Source organism: Callorhinus ursinus, unplaced genomic scaffold, assembly GCF_003265705.2.
Source record: "Callorhinus ursinus isolate GAN/ISIS: 27379988/994484 unplaced genomic scaffold, GSC_fseal_2.0 scaffold81, whole genome shotgun sequence".
NCBI classification, from domain to species: domain Eukaryota; kingdom Metazoa; phylum Chordata; class Mammalia; order Carnivora; family Otariidae; genus Callorhinus; species Callorhinus ursinus.
The window spans coordinates 1,456,996-1,473,282 of NW_027397143.1; the positions used below are offsets into that span (position 1 = coordinate 1,456,996).

The window sequence follows — 16,287 nt, forward strand, 5'->3', positions numbered from 1 at the left end:
GCCCAAGGGTGAGATAGCTTGGTCATTTGCTAAGAGTATGTTCACTTTTGTAAGAAACTGCCCTATGGTTTCCAGAGTGGCTGGACAATTTTGCATTCTCACCAGCAAAGCAGGAGGGTTCCAGAGGCTCCACGTTCTCGTCCACACTTGGCATTGTTGGTATGTTTTTTAGCCCCTTTGATAGGTACGTGATAGTATCTCACTGTGGTTTTAATTTGCATTTTCCTAATGACTCATGATGTTAAGGGTCTTTTCATGTGTTTATTTGCCATCCATGTATCCTCTTTGATGAAGTGACTTTTGCTCATTTTTTATTGGGTTGTTGCTTTCTCATTGTTGAATTTTGAAAATTCTTTGTATTTCTCGATATTAAGTCCTCTGTTGGATATATGATTTGTAAGTATTTTCTCCATGTGTGCATCTTGTCTTCTCATTCTATTTGGGATGTCCCCACCAGAACAGAAGTTTTACATTTATGTCCACCTTATCAATTTTTTAAAAATGGATTGTGCTTTTTGGTTGTCATCTCTAAAAGTTCTTTGCCTGATATGAAGATTTTCTACTATAGGTTCTTCTAAGAGTTTTATAGTTTTACAGTTATATCAGATCCATTTTGATTTAATATTTGGAGATGGTATGAGATTTGGGTTGAGGTTCATGTTTTTTGTTTTTGTTTTTTGGGGATTTTTTTGCATATGGATGTCTAGCTGTTATAGCACCATTTATTGAAACTGCTGTCCTTCCTTCAGTGAATTACCTTAGTCAAAAATCAGTTGAGTCTATTTGCATGGGTATATCCCTGGACTCTCTCTGCTGTTCCACCGATCAATATGCTATCCATTTGCAAATATTACCCTGTCTTGATTTGTGTAGTGTGACTCCTCCCATTTGGTTCCTCTTTTTCAAAATTGTTTTCGATATTCTAGTTCCTTTGCCTTTCCCTATAAATTTTAGAATAAGGTTGTTGACATCTACAAAGATCCTGGTTGGATTTTGAGAGGGATTGCACTAAATCTACGGGGAGATAAATCAACTTGGGGAGATGACATCTTAACTATATTGAGTCTTCCAACTCATGAACCGAGTATGTCTCTCTGTTTATCTAGTTTTTCTTTGATTTCTTTCACTAACATTTTGTAGTTTTCAGCACACAGATCCTGTACATATTTTATTATATTTATGCCTAACTATCTCATTTATAAGGGAGTACTGTAAATGAGGCTGCTTGTTAAATTTTGGTTTCCAATTGTTTGTTGCTAGTGTATGGAAATACAACAGTTTTGTTTTTTTTTTAAGGTGATCTTGTATCTTGTGATCTTGCTGAACTCATTTATTAGGTCCAAGAGCTTTTTTTTTAATAGTTCCTTTGGATCTTTTTATGCAGAATCATATCATCTATGAATACAGATAGTTTTATTTCTTCCTTTCCAACTTGAATGACTAATTTCTTTTTCCTACTTCATTGCATGTGCTAGAACTACCACTACGATATTGAGTAGGAACACTCTCCTTGATTATTGGGAAAGCATTCAATCTTTCACCATTAGGTATGATGTTAGCTGCAGGTTTTTGTAGATGCTCTTATCAGTAATACAATCCCCACCCCCCACCCCTGACCCCTGGACACCACTGATCCATCACTACAGTTTTGCCTTTCCTGGAATGTCATGCAAATGCAGTAATACCTGTTGAGATTTACCTTTGGTTTCAGGTGAAAGGTGTTCCTTTCTATTTCTGAGAGTTCTCTTCTAGTTTGCTAAGAGTTTTCATGGTGAGTGGAGGTTGAAACCTATCAAATACTCTTTCTGCATCTATTAATAGGATCATGTGATTATTCTTATTTACTTGTTAATATAAGGGATTTCATCAATGGATTTTAGCATCTTAAACCAGTCTTGCATGGCCAGAAAGTTTTAAGCACGACATCTTTTACTTTCTACTGTGTATTAAAGCTTTTTAAATGTATGTTATCTCCCTATGAGGGTATAGACTGCCTTTTTTTCAAATAACTCAGATTCATCTCATGTGTTTTGAATGCCCACTAAGTGCCAGGCACTATATAAGTTCACACACACCACCTTATTTAATTTTCACACAGCACCTGGAGGTAGATATTATCATGTCCATTTCATCATCAAGAACACCAGAGATGGGAGATTAAGAGGCTTAGCTTACTCACATGTAGGTCTCCCAGCCCTACATCCAGTATTCCTCCTGCTGTAACTGCAGCCTCCAGTTCATCTGAGAACCCACACCAAGTTCAGCATGGTGATGGCTCACAGCAGGAGGCACATAAACATTGACTCAGACAAATGATTACGCATCCTTGCACGCATACCTCTTATAAAAAAAAAAAAACCCTCTTGCTGGATTCCAGCATTATATGAGCTTTCTTACACCTTATCCAAGGAAGTTTACTAGTAAACCCAACTTAAACAACCCAGTCTCAGGACAAGGACATGGAGCTAACTGGTTTTTACCTACTGGATCTCAATGAAAAGAACAACTCCACTTAGACATGTCATCATTTGTCTATACTCTTTAACCACATGTGATTCTGAAGGAGGATATCAAGCTGGAGAGGGCTAGGTGAATTGCAGAATGAGCAAACCCATTAGGCACACAACTCCTGAGGCCAGACAGTGGTGAGTCCTGGAGGTGCTATGGATCTCTAAGGACAAATCGTTACAAATTAGCCACATTTTGTTTCTCAACAGTGCGGCGAGTATCGTGGGCATAGTGTAGCCAGAAAGCCCTTTATCTCTGACATCTGGAATGAGGATTAACAAATAGGCAGGTGAAAAAGTTTCTCATGATATCCTTGTATACTAACTGCATAGGTGCATTCTGAAAAGGCTGTCAACCGTGTCCAAATATCTACTCTACAACATGTCTCCTTCCATCTTCTTCCCCACTAACTGAACTCAAGTTTGGTCAGGGAGAACATGGAGATGCGTCAATTTCATGAAAGGTAGGTCTCCAGCCCAGACCCAGACTCAGATCCAGAGTTGAATCATGGCTGGTTCATTCTCCTGGATGGGCAGGTAATGATTCAGGCTAAGGAGACAGAAGAGGGAGTTTGTAAAGGGAGGGCCACCTCCCTGCATGGAAAGACCAAGCCGTGCCAGAAGAAAGCCTTTTGCTCCTATTCTTTCTCCCTTTATGGTACAAAGACCTAATTGCTGGGGGTGGAGTGGCCATCTTGGGACCATGGAAATCCAAGTACGAGATCCAGAGCTGACACACTAAAGACAGTGGGATAGAGAGAGCCTGGGACCCTGATGGCATTGTCAAGCAACTGAGTCAAGCCCAACAATTGTCTACCTCCAGAGTTCTGGGCATGTGAAAAAAAAAAATGAACTTCTATTTGTTTAAGGCACTATGAGTCTGATTTTCCATTACTTGCGGCCGAAGCATTCCACTTGTAGAACCAGCTTCATCACAGCCCCTGCTCCCTGAGACCCCTGTGCTGCTCTTGCTCTGGCCTGGGGGCACCAGCACCAGCCCAGCAATGCCCCCTTCCCAGACACAAACCACAGGTGACATTTACTGAGTCTGTATGATATGCCAGGGACGGGGCTAAGTGCTATATACACATCAACTCCTTTAGTCCTGTGAAAAAGAAAACCACAGGCCCCAAATGGCATTAGTACCTAATCTAATTCCAGCTTCAGCTTCCCCCCAGAAACATAGTTGTAACTAGCTAGTCAGGAAATTTTCAGCCAGTGCTAATGAATCTGCCACTCGGGGATCCCCTCCATCCCCCAAAAGTAAGAATGAGGTCATCAGCATGATAAGACCCCTTAAGGGAAAGCCACCTTGTCTGGAGCAATCCTTTTCTCTTGCTAAAAACTTTCTTGCACTACTCTCCTTCTGTAAAAATGTTCTATTTTGTACATTGGAGCTCTCTTCTCCTTGCTGGATGGGATGCTGCCCGATTCATGAATTGTTCAAGAAAGCCAATTAGATCTTTAAAATTTGGGGCTCCTGGGTGACTCAGTTGGTTAAGCATCTGACTCTTGATTTCAGCTCAGGTCATGATCTCAGGGTCATGAGATCAAGCCCACATTGGGCTCCATGCTCAGCGGGGAGTCTGGGATTCTCTCTCTCTCTCTCTCACTCTGCCCCTCCCCCCTACTCACACGTACTCTCTCTTTCTCTAAAAAAAATAATAAATACAATAAAATTTACTCAGTTGGATTTCTGTTGTTTAACAGTCTTCATGCGAGGTAGGTGCTGTATTACCCTCATTTTACAGATGGGGAAATTGAGGCAGAAAAGGTTAAGTAATTTGCCTTAGTGTGTCATTAAACTGTAGTGTCTCACCATTTCATTTCACTTGCCTCTCACTTCAAAAATAAGAGACATGGAGAAAAAAATCTAATACACACCCACACATACTCAAAGTAGAAATTTCAAGGGAGAACTAAAGAAAATAACTGTGAAAGAAATACTCAGTAGGCTTCCCTGAGTCTTAAGCTCAAAAGGTCTCACTGAGTAGCAGCTAAAATTAATAACAAGAGACCTACCTTGATATTCTGGGGAATTTATTGACATTTTCTTTATATCTCTATATCTTTCTTCACATAATATATTTTCATAGGTGACCATATTTTAAGTCACAATATATTGTAGTCAAATCAGAAGGTACATAGGCTGACCATCAGGTTATACAACTAGAAGTAAATAATAAAAGTTCATATGTAAGAATAGTTTGGGGTGCCTGGGTGGCTCAGTCGTTAAGTGTCTGCCTTCGGCTCAGGTCATGATCCCAGGGTCCTGGGATCGAGCCCTGCATTGGGCTCCATGCTCAGTGGGAAGCCTGCTTCTCCTTCTCCCACTCCCCCTGCTTGTGTTCCCTCTCTCGCTGTGTGTCTCTCTCTGTCAAATAAATAAATAAATAAATAAATAAATAAATAAATAAATAAAATCTTTAAAAAATGTAAAAATAATTCAAAAAATTTTTAAAGACTCCTATTTTTTTTAAATGCTTAGACCCAAGGGGCACCTGGGTGGCTCTGTCAGTTGAACATCTGACTCTTGATTTTGGCTCAGGGCATGATCTTGGGGTCATGCAATCGAGCCCCATGTCGGCTCCATGCTGGGTGTGGAGGTTGCTTGGTATTCCCACTCTCTCTCTCCTCCTGCCCCTCCCCTGGTTTGTACACACACACACACACTCTCTCTCTCACAAAAAATAAAAATTTTAAAAAATGCTTAGATCCAAAAGAAAATAAAAGCTTTAATTGCAGGGATATAAAACACATATATTTTTGGAAAGCCTAATCAAGAATAAATAGAGCAAAATCACTATATTTAGCAGCAGAGATTAAAGGTATGGGAGACTAGAAAACACTGTAGGGGAATATTACATACAACTCAAAAACTTCTTTGAAAAGAAAAACAATTACTAGAATTGACTAGTCCTGGGTTCAATTGGTGTTTTGAGCATGTTGCTTGAACCATTTAAAGAACACACAATTTTTAATTACTTTAAACTTTTTCCACATCTTAAGAAATACAGAAAGCTTCCCAGTTCTATTTTCTAAGCCACTGTCATCCTTCGTACTTTGGGTAGATATTTATCAAGTGTCTACCATGTCAAAGACACTTGGCCAAGCACTGAGTTTTTGGTAGCAAACTTAGAGACAGACATGGCACCTACCATCATGGCACCCAAAGTCTATGGGGGAGACAAGAATAAACCAAAAATCACATCAGTAATTAGTTACAATACCCCTCTCCCAAGACCCTAGCACTAGCAATAATTAGTTACAATAAAGGTCACTGCTATAAAGAAAGTTCAAAGTATTGTGAAAGGGAATAACCAGAAGAAACTTAAACTACCATATGTAGGTTGGTGATTTAGGCAAGACTTCCAGGAAGATGAGTCACACTTAGCAGGATAAAATAGAACAAGAAGAGATCTGGAAGGTAGCGGTAAGAGAATGTGCAAGGGTCCTGGGGCAGTAACCAAGGGCTTCATGGGTCAGAGGAGAGCTTCCCAGCCTATGTGCAGTGAAGGGGTTTAAGGTTTGTTTCATAAGTAATGTGAAAAATGTTGTGCCTGGAGCAGAGCAGGAAATGAGGAGCAAGCACATTCAGGGTCTAGTGGGCAATGTTAGGAATTCTGATAAGAAATCAGCACAGGGTATTAAACTTGAGAGCATGATGATCTAATTGTGCTTTCAATTTTTAAACAAAATATTTATTTATTTATATATTTATTTATTTATTTATCTATTTTAGAGAGAGCATGTGCGCACACACAAGTGGGGGGAGGGGCAGAGGAGAGAGAATCCTCAAGCAGGCTCGCCAATGAGCACAGAGCCTGATGTGGGACTCAATCGCAGGACCCTGAGATCATGACCTGAGCCAAAATCAAGAGTCGGCTGCTCAACTGAGTGAGCCACCCAGGCACCCTTTCTTTCTTCTTTTAATTTTTTAAAGATTTATTTATTTATTTTACAAGAGAGAATCTAATTGTGCTTTTAAAGATCACTATGTAATATCAAATCTTCTCAAACTCTTCCAAAGTATAGAAGAGGAGGGAACACTTACTTCATTCCATGAGATCAGCATTATTCTGTAACAAAGCCAGACAAAAACATCACAAGAAAACTATAAGCTTTATGAATATAGATGCAAAAGTCCTCTATAAAATACTAGCAACCTGAATCCAGTAGCATATTAAAAGGATTCTACATCACAACCAACTTGGATTTGTACTGGGAATGGAAGGTTGGTTCAACATACATAAAATCAACCAATGTAGCATACAGATAATAGAATGAAGGGGAAAAAACCCTACTGATATCTCAATTGATGCGGAAAAAGAACTTGACAAAATCCAACATCCTTTCATGATAAAACACTTAATAAACTCAGAATAGAAGGGAACTTCTTTAACAGGATAAAAAGCATCTATGAAAAACCTATAGCTAACATCATCCTCAATGGTGAAAGCCAAAAAGCTTTCCACCAAAGATCAGGAACAAGACAAGGATGCCTGCTTTTGCCACTTCTATTCAACATAGCACTGGCAGTTGTAACCAAAATAATTAGGCAAGAAAAAGAAATAAGAACATCAAAACTAGAAGAGAAGAGGTAAAATTGTTTCTATTCATAGATTTTATATATAGAAAATCCTGATAGATACACGCATACATACACACAAAACAGAGCTGATAGATTTAGCAAAGTTGTAGGATACAAGATCAACACAGAAAATCAGTTGTATTTCTATACACTAGCAATGAAAAATCCAAAGAGGAAATTAAGAAAATAATTCTATTTACAGTAGCATCAAAAAGAATAAGGTACTGGGGTGCCTGGATGGCTCAGTTAAGCATCTGACTCTTGATTTCAGCTTTGATCTTGATCTCAGGGCCGTGAGTTCAAGTCCCACGTTAGGCTCTATGCTGAGTATGGAGCTTACTTAAAAAAAAAAAAAGAAGAAGAAGAAGGCACTTAGGAATAAATTTAGCCAATGAAGTGCAGGTCTTGTACACGGAATACTATAAAATATTATTAAAAGAAATCAAGAAGACCTAAATAAATGAAAAGACATCCCATGTTCATGAAGTAGAAAACTAAATATTGTTAAGATGACAATACTCCATAATATGATCTACAGCTTCAATGCAATCCCTCTCAAAACCCCAAAGGCCTTTTTTTACAGATGGAAGCTATGGTCCTAAAATTCATATGGAATTGCAAAAGACCCATGATAGCCAAAACTGTCTTGAAAAATAAATAACAAACTTGGAGGACTCATACTGTCCCATTTCAAAATTTACTACAAAGCTACAATAATCAAGCAAAGTGGAGGTGTCATAAGGACAGTCATATAGATCAATGGAATAGAATTGACAGTCCATAAATAAACCCATATATCTATGGCTAATTGATTTTCAACAAGGGTGCCAAGACCATTCAATGGAGAAAGAGTAGTCTCTTCAATAAATGGTAGTGGGAGAACTGGATATCCACATGCAAACTCTTACCTCACACCATACACAAACATTAACTCAAAATGGTTCAAAGACCTAAATTTAAGGGCTAAAGTTGGCAATGTTCTCTTAGAAGTGTTGGCAAGGATGCAGAATAAATTGGAACCCTCACACATGCTGGTGGGAATGTAAAATGGTTCAGCCACTTTGGCAGTTCCTCAATAAGGTAAATATAGAATTACCATATGATTCAGCAACTCCATTCCTCCATTGAAAGCAGGTCCATCATTTGAAAACAGATATTCAAAAAATAATCATACACAAATGCTCAGAGCAGCTCTATTCATAACAGCCAAAAAGTAGAATTAACCCAAATGTCCACTGGAGGATGAATGGATAAACAAACTGTGGTATATTCATACAATGGAATATTGTTCAGCCACAAAAGGAATGAAATTTGGGTACATGCTATGACATAAATGAACCTTGCAAACATTATGCTAAATAAAATAAGCCAGACACAAAAGGCCACATATTGTATGATTTCATTTATATGAAATATCCCAATTTGGCAAATGCACTGGGACAGAAAGCAGATTAGCAGTTGCCGGTGGCTGAAGGTGGTGGAGAATGGGAAGTGACTGCTTAATAGGCATGGGATTTCTGTTTGGGGTAAAGAAAAAGTTCTGGAACTAGATAATAGTGATGGCTGCACAATATGGAGAATGTACTTAACGCCACTAAATCATATACTTTACATCAGTTTCAATGGTAACATTTTACGTGATACGTATTTTGCGTCAATATAGAAAAAATGCAAACCAAGATACCCCCAACTAATCAAGCAACTTACATTGTTTTTTACTGATTGCAAAACTTAATAAACAGACATTTTATGCAAAAAAAAAATAACCAGCACACAAATCACCTTAGCTGTTATAAGGACAAGGGGTGGAGCAGAAACCACAGCGGAGGTGGGCAGCCATGGGAAGTAGAGCAGAGAGGGAGAGAAGGAATGGATTTGGGAAATGCTTGGAAAATGATTCTGGACTCTGGCAAGGTAACTGGGGGAGGGAGAAGGACAGGTGGGTACATTATCACAAGTTCAGTTCCAATACCCAAACTTTATAGCTATAGGGACCAGTGTCACTTATGAAGAAAGGTCCCTAATGTCTTCAATAAAACATTAGCAAATCCAACTGTGATACAGACTAAAAGAATAATATACATTGTCCCATGAGTATTTATTCTAGAATTGTAAGTTTGGCTTACTGTTACAAAACTTGTTCATATAGCTCAAAACATTAATAGTCAAACTCAAAACATTAATAGTCAAACTCATTCATGTTAACCATCCTTCTCTTTTCCACTGATATGAAATATTTTGCTCCAGTGATATGCTGTACTAAATTACATTATATCCTTGGGTCCATTTCAGAAATTTCCATTGTTTGATTGATTTGACTGTCTCATCCTGGCAACATGTGGTTTTCATTTTCATTACCATAACTTTATCATACATTTTAATATCTGACAGCCTACATCCCTCTTCTTTGAATTTTTTCTTTCTAAAATTTTCTTGGCTGTTTTTATATGTTGATTCTCTTAGATCAAATTTAGAATCATTTGGTCAAATTCCCAAAATAGCTCATCATGATTTTTTAAAAAGATTTTATCTTTTTACTTGAGAGAGAAAGAGAGAGAGAGAATGAGCAGGGGGAGGGGCAGAGGAAGAGGGAGAGGGAGAAGCCGGCTCCCCGCTGAGCAGGGAGCCCCACACGGGGCTCGATCCAGGACCCTGAGATCATGACCGGAGCTGAAGGCAGATGCCTAACCGACTGTCATCACCATTTTGATGGAAATTGTAAAACATTCATAAATTGATTTGGAAAGAGTTGGCATCTAAAATAGCCAACCAGCCATCTCTGTGACATCACCATTCTGAACGATTTGTTACCTAAGTTAGAGAAGAAAAGTAGATTAGAACCTACACTTACCATGTGACAGGATGGAGGATAGGGAGTCTAAAGATTTAAGTATAGACAATGAAACCTTGCAAATACTAAAGGAAAATATGTGAGATGCTCGGAGTGTGGCAGACCTTGCCAAGGTATGACACCAAAGACAGGTGCCATGAAGGAGAAGATTTAAAAAACAAAACAAAAACAAAACAAAACAAAAGACACACACATTTGCACAAAAACAAACAAACAAACAAAAAAATCCCACCAAACCAGAATAAGAGTTTAAATATCTAATGGAAAAGAGAAAAAAGTAACAGAACAAACAATTCACAAAGGAAGAATACAACTGTCTGATAAGCATATGAAAACATCTTTCATTTCTTTAATTACATGAACCCAAATAAGTTAAAAACTATTAACAGAGTAATAAGGTAGATTTTTTTACCTGAAAATTTCCCAATATGTAACTTATTTAACATTATAACATATACTCAATGCAGGTCAAGGGGTGTTCTTACATACAGGAGTCTTAAAATTGCAAAGACACAGTTTACAAATATGGTAATACAATATTATTTAAGATAGCAGAAAATTGAAAAGAATCCAAATTTCCAAAACTGGGGAATTTTATGAAAAAAAAATGTTATGTCCTAAAAAGACAGTCATATAGCATAAAACTTACGTGAAAAATATTTGTATTCCATTTTTAAAAAACAAATAAAGAGAAAAAGGAAGGGGGGGAATCGGAGGGGGAGACGAACCATGAGAGATGATGGACTCTGAAAAACAAACTGAGGGTTCTAGAGGGGAGGGGGTTGGGGGGATGGTTTAGCCGGGTGATGGGTATTAAAGAGGGCACGTTCTGTGTGGAGCACTGGGTGTTATAGGCAAACAATGAATCATGGAACACTACAACAAAAACTAATGATGTACTGTACGGTGATTAACATAACATAATAAAATTTTAAAAAAGAATGAAAGAAAAAAGTAAATTATATATACATACTTTTAAAACTTCAGGTAGGATACATACCAAAATATTACCAGTGTTTATGGTACAAGGGCAATATTAAAGTAATTTATGTTCTTTTTGGCTTCTCTGAGTCTTATACAAGTATGTCTTACTTTTTCCAATAGGAATAAATTTTTTTCCGTGGATCATTTTCACCTTTTCAAAGCAGGAAAAAATTTAGAAAAGAGCATGATAGTCCTTGCTGTCACAGGTACCGACCAGAAATGTCCAGCTCTCAGGACACTGAAAGTAGCATTTTCAAACATTACTTGTGGCATGATAAATCAGCATGCAACTTCTGAACACCAATTTTGCAATGTTAAAGACTATACAACTTCATTTCCTTTGACCTTGTGAATCTATCCTGGAGAAATAGTTCAAAATACTGAAAAAGTTATGTACACAAAAATAAAAATTTTTGCTGTAATGCTCTTTGCAAAGGTGAAAAATTAGAAGCCAACCATAATGTCTTACATGAGGAGAGTGGTAAAATAAAATAGGACTACATCTACCGAGCAACTAGATAGAAGTTTTAGGGAAAAGCTAATTAACACATTGAGAGAAAACCAAGATAAAAGGCTGTTTATCTATTATCATTAGGATTATGAGGATAATTATGCTTATGATTGAAAATACTAGAAAGACATGTATGAAAATTATAGACGGCTGTTAGGATGTAAAATTATATGTGATTATTTCTTCCTTTTTTTTTTTGAAAGGTTTTATTTATTTATTTGAGAGAGACAGAAAGACAGGGCATGCTCATGTGTGAGTAGGGGGACGGGAAGAGGGAGAGAGAGAAGCAGGCTCCCCACTGAGTAAGGAGCCCGATGCGGGGCTCGATCCCAGGACCCTGGGATCATGACCTGAGCCGAAGGCAGACACTTAACTGACTGAGCCACCCAGGCGCCCCCATGATTACTTCTTCCTTTTTTTCTGTTTCCTAAATATAGTTATACCACTTTTATTCTTCCAAGAAATTATATATGGAAGAGGAAGAGAAGAGGGAAGTTAGGTGGCAAGATGAAGAACATGATGGAAGGGGGACAATGGGAAAGGTCTGAAGCAGAGAAGGAAGAACATCGGTTCGCCTGGTAGGGGCCTTGGAACGTGGGGCTGACACCATTTCTAGTCGGGCCAATGAGCTGATAGTGATGGCTTAACCTGGAGGGAGTACAGTTTACATAGCATGTCAAGAATAACCTAGATGGGAGGACGCTGGGGTGGCTCGGTTGGTTAAGTGTCTGCCTTTGGCTCAGGTCGTGATCCCAGGGTCCTGGGATCAAGTCCCACGTCGGGCTCCCTGCTCAGTGGGGAGTCTGCTTCTCCCTCTGCCACTCCCCCTGCTTGTGTTCGCTCTCTCTCTCTCTGACAAATAAATAAATAAAATCTTAAAAAAAATAACTTAGAGGGGGAAATGTCCAGCTCTCAGGACACTGAAGCTGCCTGCTGGTGTCAGCACTGTTTTCCCAAGTGGCTGTCACTGGGTGATGGTCATGGGAAGAGGGGCACCCAGGACAGCCCGAATCCAGTGGTTCCCTGATAAGCGACTGGCCGTGTGTCTTCTGGCCAACGCTCTCCTGCGAGGTTTCTGGCTCAGAGTTGCTACAGACCCAATAGCAGTGACTCTGTCTTTCAAGCTCAGTGAATAACACTGTTTTTACATGCTTGGATGCTAAAAGCACTCTTTTTTTTTTTTCCTCCTTGAAATGAAGGCATTAAAAATAATGCTCATTAAAGTCAACTCAGACAGGATAATTAAAGGCACAACTGTCCCGGACTAAACACAGCTTTCAAACTCAAAAGATGCCGCACCTCCCCCACCCTACCCCATCCTTTTACTTATGATTTTTCCTAATTAGAGAAGTGGCCTGAGAAACAGGGAGGCTTTTGTTGTCTGGTCTTAATAAGTTCCTAAGAAGATTTATACATAAAGCATCCTCTTCCACATCCTGAGACAAAAGCTCTGGCACGCGAGCCCATCCCTCACTGTTTAGCTGGTGATGTGAACTGAATGCTGTTGACTGTGTCCAAACAATCCTTGCACTAGAATCAGCCTACCGGTCCTTACCCTAAGTTAGGTACTTTTTCTTTCCACAAACATTTGCGGGCACCTACTACTGTATGCCTGGCACTGTCCAGGCAATGAGATGGTAGCAAAAGAGATCAAGGTCTGACATCTCCCAAGAGTGTCTGCCTCACCCCAGCAAATATCAAGATACCTGGGTCCAGGTTCTACCTCATCACCTCACATTAAGATCCACTCACCAAGAAATGGCAGCCTCCCTGAGCAAGCCCCAGAGAACGAACAAGGCTTATCTGGGTATGGTGACTATACATCCTCATGGGTCTACAGGGAAATAAGGCACAAGATCAGATTCTGAGCTCTCCCATTCACATCACCCCACCGCCAAAATGGGTCTCAAGCAGGCCCAGGATGTGGCCATCTGGTAGTACGTGGGAAGTGTCAATTTCATATATCAAGCATGGCTCCGACTGCTAGTGGTCCCCAGTGTTCATTTTCCCCTTCTATATTAAGAAACATTTTAGAAGGGCATCAACACTACAATTCCCAGGCTCCTTTGCAGTTAGGTGTGGTGATAAATCTAGTTTATGGCCAAAGGCACATGAGCAGAAGTAATGAGAGCAGCTTCCTGGGCATGATCTTAAAAGTAATTTTTTTTTAATTTTTAATTTTTAATTTTTTTTAAATTTTATTTTATTATGTTAGTCACCGTACATTACATCATTAGTTTTTGGTGTAGTGTTCCATGATTCATTGTTCACAAATAACACCCAGTGCTCCATTCAATACATGCCCTCTTTAATACCCATCACCGGGCTGACCCATCCCCCCCCTCCCCTCTAGAACCCTCAGTTTGTTTCTCAGAGTCCATAGTCTCTCATGGTTTGTCTCCCCCTCTGATTCCCCCGCCTTCATTTTTCCCTTCCTATTATCTTTTTTTTTTTTTTAACATATAACGTATTATTTGTTTCAGAGGTACAGGTCTGTGATTTTTTTAAAAATATTTTATTTATTTATTTGAAAGAGAGAGAGAGAGCATGAGAGAGAGAGAGCACAAGCAGGGGGAGGGGTAGAGGCAAAGGGAGAAGCAGGCTCCCCACTGAGCAGGGAGCCCGATGCGGGACTTGATCCCAGGAGCCTAGGATCATGACCTGAGCCGAAGGCAGACACCTAACCAACTGAGCCACCCAGACACCCTCCTGGGCATGATCTTAAGGCCAAGGTGCATGTGCCCCCCTTCCCTTTCTTGCTTCCCACGGGCTAAGTGATGATGCCATGGCAAGAGCTGGGGCAGTGACTGGGGGCCACGGGATGACCCATGTGTTGATGGTAGAGCCACAGAACATTGGGAACCTGGGTATCACTATACTCACTGCTTGAACAATCACACAGGAGGAAAACTTCTGTCTTGTTCTACTATAGTATTTGGGGGTCTAAGTTACAGCAGCCTAATTTGTAGCTGAACACATGGTAGCTTAAATTAATAGATATGTTAATAAAAATAGCCATCATGTGTTGACTATATATAGCATGAAATGGGCTAGGTGCTCTCTCAATATATATGATCTCATTTGATTCCACACAATAAACCCTGTTTGGTAGTTACCATCAGTTCTCTTTTATAAATGGGGAAACTGAGGCCCGAGGAGGTAGGGGACATTACAATGATTTGGTGACAGAACCAGGGCTTAAACTCATCTTTGAACTAGTTTAGGGCTCTTCCCATTACCTCGTGCTGGGTCCTTACCCTAAGTTAGGTACTTTTTCTTTCCACAAAATTATTTTTGAGAACATACTACTTCTTAAATCAAGACTAATTCTGAGCACAAATAACATCAGGAATTATAGATCTGTTTTATTAAAACCAAATCCTGGTAGAACTCAAGTTTCAACTTTTATTACACTGACTTTGCATTCAAAGCAATTTTTTTTCTGTTTATAAAGGGGAGAAAAGGGGGAAAACTTTAAATCTATTGAACAACTATTTACATTTTAAGAACTGGTATTTTTGAGACATAATCCCCCAAAAGAGAAACATAAGATCCCCATTTCCTTGTTAATCGATAACATTATTAACCTCTTTTCCTTACCACCTGAATTTTACCTCAAAACACTTTGATCTTTGATATAATTGTTTACCTAGAAATTCCAAGAGAATCATAAACAAAGAATTCAGTAATATGGTGACATAAACAAATGAATATAGAAATCAAGAGCTTTCCTATATAAAAACAATAACCAAGTTATTGTTTCTAATGAAAGAAAAATCCTACTTCTATTATATTCTATCCTATCCTATTCTAAAATAGCAGATACCTAGGAATAAATTTAATAAGAAATTTATAATATCTACGTGATGAAAAAGCTTAGGTCTTCTTTCTTTCTTTTTTTTTTTAATTTTTATTTGTTTAAGTAATCTCTACACCCAACGTGGGGCTTGAAATCATGACCCCAAGATCAAGGGTCACATGCTGTTCCAACTGAGCCAGCTGGGAGCCCCCAAAAAAGCTTCAGCCTTATAAGAGATGCAGAAGAAAGTTTGAGCCATTGGAGAAACAGACCCTATTGTTGGACAGTAGAATTAAACATCATAAAGGTATCATTTCTTCCTATGTTAACCTTTAAAGTCAACACAATTCACACACACAAATACCACCAGATGTTTCTTTGAACTAGACAAACTTAATCCCAAGCTCATATGGGAAGCGAAACAGGCAAGACTAACCAGGAAAATTTTTCAAAGAAGAGTAACAAGGTAGGAACAGCCCCATCACACATTAAACAAATTATAAAGTTCTGGTAATTACATGGCATTGACACATGTATAGAAAGATCAATGGGACACAATAAAAAGTCCTAAAAGCAGATGAAGCCATGTACAGGAATTTAATTTATGAGAGAGGTGACATCTCAAGGATGGACTATGATAGTTGCAACAACTGAATAGCCATATGAAAAAAAAAAAAGCTGGATTCACAGCTCATACTTTATGCAGGATAAACTGCAAAGAGATTAAAGATTAAAAGGTAAACATGAGACCATAAAATGGTCTAAGAGAAACCAAGGGAAAGTTATTTTAGAAACTCAGAATGGCGAGGCTCTTTCTAACCCAGTAGATATAAAATGGTAACATGGACTCTATGAAAAGTAAGAATGTCTACACATCTAAAAACTACCATATGCAGAATCAAAAGACTAATGATACACAGGGAAAAAAATACATTCAACTCATTTTACAAAGAGCTTTTGTCCCTCATACACAAAGAACTCCTACATACTGTTAGGGAAAACCCCAACAACTTAATAGAAACAAAGGCAAAATGAGGTGAGGGT

The 16,287-nt window shown here is 38.8% G+C and overlaps 1 protein-coding gene across 1 annotated transcript in view; it reads right to left on the reverse strand.

Moving 5' to 3' along the window:
- The window catches only part of COL23A1 (collagen type XXIII alpha 1 chain), a 308,128-nt gene that overhangs the window by 177,838 nt on the left and 114,003 nt on the right, over nucleotides 1–16,287 (reverse strand). The window lies entirely within an intron of this gene.